This window comes from Penaeus monodon, chromosome 42, assembly GCF_015228065.2.
Source record: "Penaeus monodon isolate SGIC_2016 chromosome 42, NSTDA_Pmon_1, whole genome shotgun sequence".
Classification (NCBI taxonomy): Eukaryota; Metazoa; Arthropoda; class Malacostraca; order Decapoda; family Penaeidae; genus Penaeus; species Penaeus monodon.
The window spans coordinates 24,217,519-24,230,018 of record NC_051427.1 but is presented as its reverse complement, the minus strand read 5'-3'; positions in this window follow the sequence as shown (position 1 = coordinate 24,230,018).

Here is a 12,500-nt window from a genome sequence, read left to right as displayed (position 1 = left end):
TAAGTAATATATATACGGAAACACACACAACAGCAAACATATTACAAAGACATGAAAGCAGACCTCCACATCATGTACACACACGTACACGGAAGTAGTCACTCGCACATCATTTACAGAAACGCACACAGAAGCACACAAATTTACACGCACTGCCCACAGACACACACACACACATATATACCATACCCACAGACGAACACAGAAGCACACACACATACACACACATACACCATGTGCACAGACAACCACAGACGCACACGGGGGTCAATACACACACACCATTTGCACAGACAACCACAGACGCACACGGACGTCAACACGCACACAAACAGACAAACAGACAAGAGATAGGCCAAGGAAACCGCCCAGACCTGTGACGTCATTCCCTCGAGCCGGAATCTGTGGCTGTTCCTCCCCCCGCACCCCCTCCCTCCCCGCCCCCGACCGGAACGCGGCAAGGAAGTGAAGGGAAACACACTGGCGGGGCGAGATATAAATATTTTGGCATTTCCTTCGGTGAAATGCCCCTCTTCCCCTCTCTCCCCCTCCCCTACCTTCGTCTCCTCCATGCCCTTCCACTGCCCTCCTCTCCCCTCCCCCCCCTCTTAGTCAAGTCACGTGAAGGTGACCTAAACAGCCGCGCCTCCGTTGGGGTCGACGCTGATTGGTCGGCTCGTACGTGTGGCGGCCTGCCATTGGTCGAGACCGGGGGTGTGTGTCGAAAGAAGGGCAAAGGAGAGAGAGAGAGAGAGAGAAGGAGAGAGAGAGAGAGGTGGAGGAGGAATGGAGAGTGAGGTTAAAATATACCCTCAAGGCATGTGAGTGTGTACGTGAGTGCTTGTGTGGGGTTATTTGTACCTTGTATGTATCTATATGGATACACGAGGGAGACCGACAGATTGATACACATGTATGTATCATATGACTATATATATATTTTTTCTTCTTCTTTCTTTATATACCACGTGACACCAAATCTAAAATGGAGCCAAAAAAAAAGAAGAAAAATATATAAAAATCCCGAGAACTTCACGTGAGTCTACCTCCCCCCCCCCGTCCCCCCTGCCTACCTCCCCCCCCTTCGTAATACTCTCGCTACTCAGTATGACGTCACTGTTTAAGCTTGGGTGTCACGTGTCATACGGTGTCACATTCCTCTCCGACACTGGAAGGTTTTCCTTCTACTGGTTTGCACTTTTACACACAAACACACACACACACACACACACACACACACACAACACACACACACACACACACACACACACACACACACACACACACACACACACACACACGCACACACCTTTATTCATATACATATTCACATTCCTAATAGAACATTCATATACATACGTACATTGCTTTTATAGCACGCGCATTTATATTTAAGAAAAATCTCTAAACTTAGGCATTCTTGTAAATGTACACACACACACACACACACACACACACACACACACACACACACACACACACACACACACACACACACACACACACACACACACACACACACACACACTAAAGAATAAATAAGAATAAAATAAAATACAAATATAAAAAAATATGACACACAAAACACACGCAATAAATAGATAAATAAATAAATAGATTGATAAATAATTAAACAATAAAAAACAATAAAAAAACAAACAAACACATACACTAACCGATACAAACAAATGGATAACTAACAACAACAAAAAAAAGAGAAAAAACGTTTTAAAAAAAAGTTAATAAATGAAAAAATAATAATAAAAAAAGAAAGATATTCACAAAAAAAAAACCAAGAGAAAAAAAGTTTAAAAAAAAAGTTAATAAATAAAAAAAATAATAATAAAAAAAGAAAGATATTCACCAAAAAAAAGAGAAAAAAAGTTTTTCAAAAAAGTTAATATAATCTTAAAAAAAAGGAAGATATTCACCGCCACAGAGACTTTATTATATATTCTGAAGAGGGAAGGAGACGAACCTTTTTCAATAAAGAAATTCTGTCCCATAGAATTACATGGGGAGGGGGATTCTGTGTCTAGATAAGGGTGGGGGGGTCATGGGGTAGGGGAGAGGGGGTCATGGGGTAGGGAGAGGGGGGTCATGGGGTAGGGGAGAGGGGGTCATGGGGTAGGGGAGAGGGGGTCATGGGGTAGGGGAGAGGGGGGTCATGGGGTAGGGGAGAGAGAGAAAAAGAGAGAGAGGGAGAGAGAGAGAAGAGGAGAGAGGAGAGAGAGAGGAGGAGAGAGGAGAGAGAGAGAGAGAGTGAGAGGGAGAGAGTGAGAGAGAGAGAGGAGAGAGAGAAGAGAGAAAAGGGAGAAGAGAAAAGAAGAAAGAAAAGAGAGAGAGGGGAGGGGAAAGAGAGGATGAGAAAAGAGAAAAAAAGAGAAAGAAAAAAAAGGAAAAAAAAAAAAAAAAGAAAGAGAGAGGGGAGAGAGAAAGAGAAAAAAACCCGACGGGACAAAAACGAGACACAAAAAAAACCAAAACAAACAGAGAAAAAAAAAAAAAAAAAAATACAGGACAACAAGACAATACAAAAAAACAAAAAAACAGAGGAAAAATTGGGAAAAAGAAAAGCCCAAGGAAAAGGCAAATGAAAAAAGATTCCCGGAAAACCCTAAAAAAGCGCGGGGAAAGGGAACGGGGCCGATTTTAGGACGCACAGCCTCTGCAACGTGACTTCCAGCTGCCTAGGGGGCGAGGGGGGGAGGGGGGGGGGAGGGGGGGGGGAGGGGGAAAAAAGGGGAAAGAAGAGTTAAAGGGAGGGGGGAGGGAAAAGAGGGAGGGGAATGAGGTGGAAGAGGGAGGGGGCAAGGGGAGGGTGGGGAGGGGTGGGGAAGGAGGGGGGGGAGGAGGGGGGGAAGGGAAGGGAAGAGGGGAAAAAGGAAAGGGGAAGGGGGAAAAAAGGGGGAAAAAAAGGGGTAAAGGGGGAAGAGGGGGGGGAAAGGGGAAAGGGGGAAGGGGTGGGACGGAGGAAGGGGATGGGAGGAGGGTGGGGGGGTGGGGGAGAATGAGGACCCGGGGGATGGGAGGCGAAAGGTGGAAGAGGGAGGGAGAAGAGAAAAAAAGGGAAAAGGGGGAAAAGGGAAGGAAAACGGGAAGGGGAAAGATAAGAAAGAGGGAGAAGGTGAAGGCAGAAAAGGGGAGTAAGAGAGAGGAAGAGACGTGCGGGGCGTCGGCGTCGGAAAAAAGGAAAGGGGAAGAGAGAGTGATAAAGAGGGAGGAGGAGAAACATAAAAAAGACAGGAACAAGAAAGGTGGGAAAGCGGAGGAGACAGCAGTGAGCCAGCAGTTGGTGGGGGGGGGGGAAGGGGGGAGGAGACCCCTAAGCTCCCCCAACCCCCACCCTTTTAAACCTTGCCCAAACATCCCCCCTTATGACCCCCCACACACCATAAAAAAAAAAATAAAAAAAAAAAAAAAAAAGATCTGAACAGCCACGTGGACATGCCATAAATACTCCCTTATCTAGTCATGCTCAGTGCAAAAAAAGACTTATTCTTGTGGTTCGTCCTAATATACAGGTAAATGACCCCTATTTGCAAAACCTGATTGTCGAGAAGATGCAACAAACACTTGCTGCGATTACAATCTGCGGGGGAAGACCACATTTTTAGTTACGTGAGGGTGAAGTGCTAAACTCACCCTCTCCCCCCTTAATGTTTCCCTTTAAATGGGGTGCGTGGGGTGCTTTCCGGGGTCTTTCACGAGGCGAAGGGGAATCGTTTAGAAGGGGTAAGTAAAGGACAGGGAAATGCGTCCCTGAGGTTTTGTTTTACGTGGATTCCGTTGTCTGTTTCTATCTTTCTCTTTCTCTTTGTCTTTCTCGGTATTCTCTGTCTCTGTCTATCTGTCTGTTTTTTGTTTGTTTTTTTGTTTTTTTGTTTATTTTTTTGTCTGTCTGTATCTCTGTCTGTTTGTCTGTCAGTCTGTCTGTCTGTCTGTCGTTCTCTCTCTCTCTTCTCTCTCTCTCTCTCTCTCTCTAATATATAATTTTAAAATAATATAATATATATTATATATAAAATTTTTGTGTGTGTGTGTGTGTATGTTTTGTGTGTGTGTGTTTTTGTGTGTGGGGGGTGTGGTGTGGGGGTTTTTGTGTGTTGTGTGTGAAACGCGCGTGTGTGTGTGTGCCCCCCGTGGGTGTGTGGGGTTGGCTGCATGAGTGATGAAAATTTTCCCCAAAACATATAAGAGTGATTCGTCGTTCCCAAGCCAAGCCTCAGCTGACTCGAGCAACGCAAAACAAGACACCGAAATTGCAGAGACGTAGAACGGAGAAGACTGGGATTAAGCCAGAAAGTTGCAACGGGGGAGTCCGCGGTTAATCTCTCGCTGGTTTTGCAACACGTACGTGAGTGTGAGTCTCTCTCTCTCTCTTTTTCTTTCTCTTTTTGTTTCTCTTTCTCTTTCTCTTCGTCTCTATTTCTCAACTCAAACGCGCGCACGCTAAACACACAAACAACACCCCATATATATTATATAATATATATATATATATATATATAAAATTATTTTATTTTATATTATATATATATATATAAATATATATATATATATTTTAATATATACACAAAACACACAAAAACAGACACAAAAAACACCAAAATACACACACAAAAACTTTACACACACAAACAAACACAACAGAACAAAAATACACACACACACACACACACACGCACACACACACACACACACACACAAACACAACCACACACACAACACCACACACACACAAAACAAAACACACACGGTGTTGCTTTGGGCCGTGAGTTTAATTGTTCATTTTTCCCAGGGTTTTCATTACCATCATAGCCTCAATACGTGACTTGTTGGGACAACTTTCATCATTCAGATTCACTATACATTTGATTAGGATACATCTTTATCACTATTATCACTTTATCTTTATTATACTATTATTTATTATACTATTATACTATTATCTTTATTATACTATTTATCTTTATTATACTATTATCACTTTATCTTTATTATCGTATGAGAAAGTGATGATGGTGATGGTGATTGTGAGGGGGTGATAGTGTTGGTGATGGTGGTGATGATGATGGTGGGGTTTGGTAGTGATTAGGGATAAGGGTTTGAGGGACGGTCCTCTCTCTCGTCTCTTTCTCTTCTCTCCCCTCCTCCTCTCTCTCTCTCTCCCTCTTTCTCTTCTCTCTTTTCCCTCTCTCCTCTCTCCCCTCTCTTCTTTCGGGGGTGGGGGGTTGGGTGGTGTGTGGGGGGGTCTGTCTGCGGGTCTTCTGTCTTTTTGTTTGTCTGTCTTTTTGTTTTGAAAAACCTGTCTGCCCTGGTGGTGTGTTTGTGTGTGTGTGGGTGTGTTTTGGGGCCCTGCTGTCTGTCGGGGTTCTGTCTGTTGCTGTCTTGCCCTGCTGCGTCTGTCGGGTCTGTCTGTCTTTTTTTTTGGGTCTGCTGTCCTGTCGTCCTCTTCCCCTCTCTTTTTCCCCTTTTTTTTTTCTTACCCCCCCTTTCGCCCCACCTTTTAAAACCCCCCGCCCCTCCACCCCCACCCCCTCCCCATCTCCTTCACCTCTACTTCCCCCCCCTTCTTTCTTAAACCTCCTTATTCCCCTCCCCCCTCCCCCCCCCCCCAAATTCAAAAACCCCCTTCCCCCTTTTAAACCCCCCCCCCCCTTTAACCCACCCCCCCCCCCCCCCCCCTCCCCCCCCCCCCTTTTCAAAACCCTCCCCCTTTCAACCCCCTATTCCCTCCCCCTCCCCCCCCATTCCCCACACCCCCCTCCCCCCCTTTTTCAACCCCTCTCCCCCCCCCTTTTCAAACCCTCCCCCCTCCCCTCCCCCTAAATTCCCCCCTCGCCACCTTAACTGAAAATAATGATCGTTGATTGGAAAAAATTGGTCGCCTTTGGTGCATGCAATTGGGGATTTGAGAACCCAAAATTTGGGAGTAAAGGGGGGAGATGAGGAGAGAGGGAGAAAAAGGGGGAAAAGGGAGGAAGGAGGGGAAGAAAGGGGAAGGAGGGGGAGAAAGGGAAAAAGGAGAGGAGAAAAGGGGGAAAAGGGAAAGAGGAAGAAAGGGAAAGGGAAGAGGGAAAAAGGGGAGAAGGAGAGGGAAGAAAGGGGGAGAGAGAGGGGGAAGAGAGTGAGAGTAGGAGAGAGGGAGGAAGAGAGAGAGGAGAGAGAGGAGAAGAGAGGGAAACGAGGGGGGGAAGAGAGATGAGAGAGAGAAGGAGGAGGGGAGAGAAAAAGGGAGAGAGAGAGGGGAAAAGAGGGGAGGAGAGAAAGCGAAAGAGAAAGAAAGAGAGAGAGAGACCTAGTAGATGCAAAAGGAAAGAAAAGAACAGCAAAGAAAGAAAAACAAACATCAAAAGAGTAAATAGTAAAAAAGAAAAGGAAAGACCAAAACAGAGCGAATCAAGGGAATAAGGAGCAAAATAAGAGAAAGAGAAAATTGCGAAGATGATAGAAATAGGGCAAAGATGTAAAGACAGAAAAAAAAAGAATAAACGATGGAAACAAGAAAAGTAAAAGTGAAATTCAAAGATAAATAGAAATTTTTAAAAAGGTAAAACCCCGGAAAAAGGGGAAAAAACCCCCGGAAAAAAAAAACAGAAAGAAAGGGAAAAAAAGGGGTAGCAATAAGCAGAAAAAAACCCTTTCAAAAAAACCGAACATGACCCGACAGGAGGGGAAAAAAGGCCCCCCTGAGATTTAAAGGTCCAAGGGGGGGGGGGGGGAAATTTTCAATAGTGAGGTTTTGGGTTACAAAGGGCTTTTTTGGTTGGGAAAAAAGGGATGGGTGGTTTTTTTTGGTGAAAAAGAGGGGAGGGGAAGCCAGAAAGAAAAGAGAGATGAGAAGAGAGAAAGGGGGAGAAGGGGAGAGAGGGGCGCGAGAGAGAGGGGGACGAGGAGGAAGAGGGGAGAAAGAGGGGGGAAAAGGGAGACGGGGAAAAGAGAGAGAGAGAGAGGTTTTTGGTTTGATGCCCAATTTGTTACAATTGGATTTCTTGGGGAACCCTCCTTAGCTTATAGTAAAATTTTTTATTTTTATATATATACCCTCTATAAACAAAATTTAAAATTTTTTTAACCAAATTTTTTACGAAAAAGTAACATACAAAAAAAAAAAAAAAATAAAACAGCTATTCAAACAGATAAAAAAAAAAAATCCAAAAATAAATACAGCGAAAAAGACTCCCTAAAAAAAAAAAAAAAAAAACAAAAAAAAAAAAAAAAAAAAAAATTTTCCTAAAAAAAAAGTAAAAAAAATAAATTTAGAAAAAAAACGGAAAAAATATAAGGAACCTTATTTTGGGGGTTCGTCCCAACCAGTGAAATTTAAAAACTTTCAGATTTTCCCCAAAACCCCCATCTTCAAGAAAAAATTTTTTTTTTCCCAAAAAGGGCAAAAAAATGTTACCAAGAAAAAAAAAAAAAAATTTAAAAAAGTAAAAAAAAAAAAAAAAAAAGGCAAAGAGAGTTAGTTCTATGGTGTTATTATTAAAAAGGGTGTTTTCCTTTGGGGGCTGGTCGCCCATTTGCATGAAAGGGCGTCGCTGTATAAAGGGATGTTTTGTGTGTATGTGTGGGATGCGCACACACACCACACAAACCAAACACACACCACACACCCCCCAAAACACACACATACCCCACACACAAAAAACAAAACAACAAACATTAAAACAAAAAAAACCAAAACAAAATACACACACCACACACACACACACCACACACCACACACACACACACACCCCCCACACACAAAACACACCCCACACAAACACACACAAACACAAAAAACATACAACCCCACACCCACAAAACCCTTTCACCCCACACAAACAAAAAAAATACACATACACACACCCCCAAAAATACACACACACATATACACCCCACCCCAACACACACACACACACACCACACACATTTTATATAAAATAAATATTTTAAATTTTTAAATTTTTAAAATATATAATTATATATATTTAAAAAATCTAAACCAAAAATTTTATATTTGGGTGTGTGTGTTGCATTAAAATTTTAGAATATACAATTTTTTGGGTACACCACACACAAAACGTACGCGTTTTTCAACCCCCTCACACCCCATCAGGGTTTGTAACCCCAACCCCATTCCCCTAACCCCCCCCCCTACCCATACCACAAAATGCCCCCTCACCCCCCCCCCCCCCCCCCCCCCTCAACCCGCCCCTCGTCACCCCCAAAAAGATCTCAATTAGACGTAAAAAGTTTTTTTTTGATCCCATTTTGACGGCAAAAGGGCACGGGAAAATGTGCCTTTTTTTGAACCCAAGCCCCCCGGGTTTGAGGCGAAGGTGGAAAGCGGCGGGGCCCGGGTAATTTTTTTTTTTTTGACACTGATACTTTGTTTGTTTGTTTGTTTGTCTGTTTGTATGACTGACGGATTGGCTGGCTGACTCTCTCTCCTTCTCTCTCCCCTCTCCTTCTCTCCTTCTCTCTCTCTCTCCCCTCCCCTTTTTTCTCTTTTTTCCCCTCTCTTCCTTTCCCCCCTCTCTCTCTTTTTCCCCCCTCTGTCTTTTATCTGTTGACATTCGGTTTCCCGTCTGGGCCGGGCTAATGAATGATTTATGATTTTTGCCGGGGGCCTTTTTTCGGACTTTGTCTATTTGTTTGGGCTGTAAATTTTGTCCCGCTGTCTGGTGGGGACCTAAACCCCCTCTCTCTCCTCCTCCTTCTTCTCCCCTCTATCTCTCTCTTTCACTCCCAAAAAAACACTCTCTCTCTTCCTTCTTTTCTCTCTCTATCTCTCTCTCTCCCCCTTTTCCCCTATTTTTCCTTTTTTCTCTCCTTTTTCTTTTCGCTCTCGCTCTCGCCTTCGCTCTCGCTCCGCTCCCGCTCCGCTCTTCTTCTTCCCCTTCCTTTATCCTTCCCCTTTTTTTCCATCATCTATCCCAAACTATTTTTCTTTTTGGGTTGATTCGGTTTAATTGGAAACAAATGGGGGATTTGACGGGTTTTTCATAAAATAGCCACTTTTGCTGCTGTCTTCAGGGGCAGGGACAAGACAGTGCTATTCTCTTGAAATCATTCATTCATTTATTTATTTATTTATTTATTTATTTATCTTAGTTTGTCGTGTTGGTGATGTTTTCTTGTTGTTGTTGTTGTGTTCTTGCATTGTTATTTATTATTATAAGTGATTACTGTCATTCATCATCATCATCATTATCTTTAATAAACATCGTTAGTTTTGGGTTTTCGTTACCACTTTTCCCCCATTTTTTAGGAAAATTTTTATTTTTCATTAATTATGAGTTTTATAAATAAAAAAATAACCCAAATATTTTTATTAAAAATTAATTTTTATCCCGAATTATTTATTTTTTTATTTTATTATTTTTATTATGGGTTAAAATTTTTTATCATTATTACATTATTTTCTTTTGATAGTATAGGAGGGAACATTCCCTTAAAACCGGGCAATTTTTCATCATTTATCACAAATTTCTTAAAAAAAAAAAATATATAAAAATTATATCCCTTCTTTCACCCCAGTGACCTCTCCCCCCCTTCCCCCCTCCCCCCCTTTGTCTCTTCTTCTCTTGTGCAAGCTACTCCCCCCCCCCCCCGCCCCCCTTCCCCCCCCCCACTCACTCACCCCAACTCTCGCCCTTTTTTCTTTTTTTTTCTTTTTTTTCTTTTTTCTCTCTTTTCTCTTTCTCTTTCCCTTTTTTTTTTTCTTTTCTCTTTTTTCTCTTTCTTTCTTTAAAATTCTCCTCTTTCTCTCTTTTCCCCCTCCTCTCCTCTCTTCTCTCTCTCTTTTCCCCCCCCCCTCTTCTTTTCCCTTCTTCACCCCTTTTTCTCAGATCTTCTCTTTTTATTTTATTAAATTTGGGTTTTTTTCCTTTTTTCCTTTTTCTTTTTTCTTAACTTTCTTTCTTTTTTTTCCGGGTTTCCTTCTTTTTCTTTTTGACTTCCTCCTTCTTCTTCTTTTTATTTTTTTTTCACTTCTTTTTTTTTCCAATTTTTTCTTCTTCTTTTTTTCTTCTTCTTGACTTTTTTCCCCCTTTTTCCATATTCTCCTCCCACCCCCATTTCGTCAAACCCCCCCACCCCCCCCCTCCCCCTCCTCTAGTACCCCACCCCCACCCCCACCCCCCATTCCATCCTCCCCCCTCTCTCGTACCCCACCCCCACCCCCCACCCTCCTCCTCCCCCTTCTCTAGTTTCCTCCTCCCCCCCCCCCCACCCCAAAATTTCCGGGCTATCTCTCCTTCCCAACAATTTAATCAAGTCCAAGTATGCCCGTGCCCAGTGCCACCCCCATTTCCATGCCAGGGTCCGTGTGAACCCCCATGTTTTGGGAAAAAAGACCTCAACTGGTCCCTTTTACGTGGGGGGGGGGGGGTGGGGGGGGGGGGTGGGGGGTTTGGGGAGAGGGGGAGAGGGGGTGGAGAGGGGAGGGGGGTGGGGGGGGGGAGGGTGGTGGAGGGAAAAGGGGAGGAAAGGGGGGTGGAGAAAGGGGGAAAGGGGGTGGGAGGGGAGGGTGGGGAAGGGGGGGGGTGGGGGGGAGGGGGTGGGTGGGGGGGAGAGGAAGGTTGGTGGAGAGGGGTGGGTGGTGGGGAGGGGAGGGGTGGTGGAGAGGGGGGGGGGGGAGAGGGGAGGGTGGTGGAGAGGGGAGGGTGGTGGAGAGGGGAGGGTGGGGAGAGGGGAGGGGGGGAGAGGGGAGGGGGGGGGGAAAAAGGGGGGGAAACTCATAAGGTACTTTTTTCGTCATCATTTTGGGGTGGGGGGGGGGGAAATTGGAGGGAGAGGGGGGAAAAAGGGGGGGAAAGGTTTGGGGGAAAAGGGGGGGGTGGAGGGGGAGTGAAGGAGGTTTTAGGTGGAGAGGGGGTGGGGTTTGGGGGCAGGTAAAGGGGGGGGATAGACGGGGTGAAAAAAAGGGGTGGGAGGAAAGGGGAAAGCGGGAAAAGGGGGAAAAAAGGGGAAAAAAGAGGGGAGAGAGGGAAAAGAGGCGAGAGGAGAGAGGAGAAGAGAGGGAGAAGGAGGGGAGGGAGGAGGGATAGAGAGAGAGGAGGAGAGAGGGAGGGGCCCAGGGAGGAGAGAGAGAGAGAAAAAAGAGGGAGGAGAGAGAGACGAGGAAAAAGAAGAAGGGGGGGGGGGGGGGGGGGGGGGGGGGGGGGGGGGGGGGGGTTTGGGGGTGGTGGGGGGGGGGGGGGGGGGGGGGGGGGGGGGGGGGAGAGAGAGGGAGGAGAGGGAGGGGGGGAGGAAAGGAGGAGAGGGAGAAGAAGGGGGGGGGGGAGACGGAGAAAAGAGAGAGAGAGAAGAAGGAGAGAGAGGAGAGATTTTAAAGGGGAAAAGGGGAAAGAGAGAGAGAGAGAGGGAGAGGGGAAAAGAGAGAGAGAGAAAAAAAAAGAAAAGAAAACGGACGAAAAGGGGAGAGGAAAAAAAAGAGCCCAGGGGAGAGAGGGAAGGGGAAAGAGAGAGAGGAGGGGAAAAAATTAGAAGAAGCAGGGGAAAAAAGGTTAGAAGAAAAGGGGGAGAGAGAAAAAAAAGAGGAGAAAGGGGGGAGAAAAACAAAAAAAGAGGGGAGAGAGAAAAGAAAGAGAGAAAAGATGGGGAGAAGGGGGAGGGGGGAGGGGGAGAGAGAGAAAATGAGGGGGGGAAGAGAGGGAGAAAGAGGAGAGAGGGAAAATTCCCAAAAGAAGGGGGGGAAAAAGGGGTTCATTTAAAAATTAAAAAATTTTTCATTTCCCAAAAATTTTTGTGTTTTCCTTAATTTCCAAGTAATTTCCGTTCCCCCCCCCCTCCCCCCCCCCCCCCTTTTTTACCCCTTTTCCCTACCCTGCTATCCTACCCCGGTCACTTGTCTCTTTTTTCCCCATTTTTTTTTTTTTTTTTTTTTTTTTTTACTAAATCGAATGATTTTGTTTAAGTCCACATACCTGTCATGCTTTTCTTATTTTCTATTTTAATAAAATGAAATGATTATACAGTATTTTCTTGTTTTTTTTCTCCTTTCTTTATTTTATGTATATACTTTTTTGAACAATCTCGAATGTTATCCGTTTCATAATCTGCTTCGAACGTCAAAATCCGCTTCACGAACGATCTCGCATTCCATCAAACCCCAGCCCTTTTTTCTTTTATAAACATCCCTTTCCCTTTTTTTTTTAAATTGTTTTATTTTTGCCATTTTTTTTTCTTCGGCTTAGCGGCAAAAGGCAATTACGACCAATTTTCCTTAATTTTTTTCTCTCTCTCTAACAAAAATGAAAGAGGCCGGGTTTTTCAATTTTGAACTTTATTCCGGGCCCGGTCCCCTTACATTCCTCGCGAACGCTCCCCACCACACACACACACCCACATACCCCACGCACACACACAACACACACACACACACACACACACACACAAAACACACCACACACACACACACCCCACACACAACACTCACATAACACACACGCACACACTCACACAGACAACACATACACACAACACAAACACACAAACACACAAAC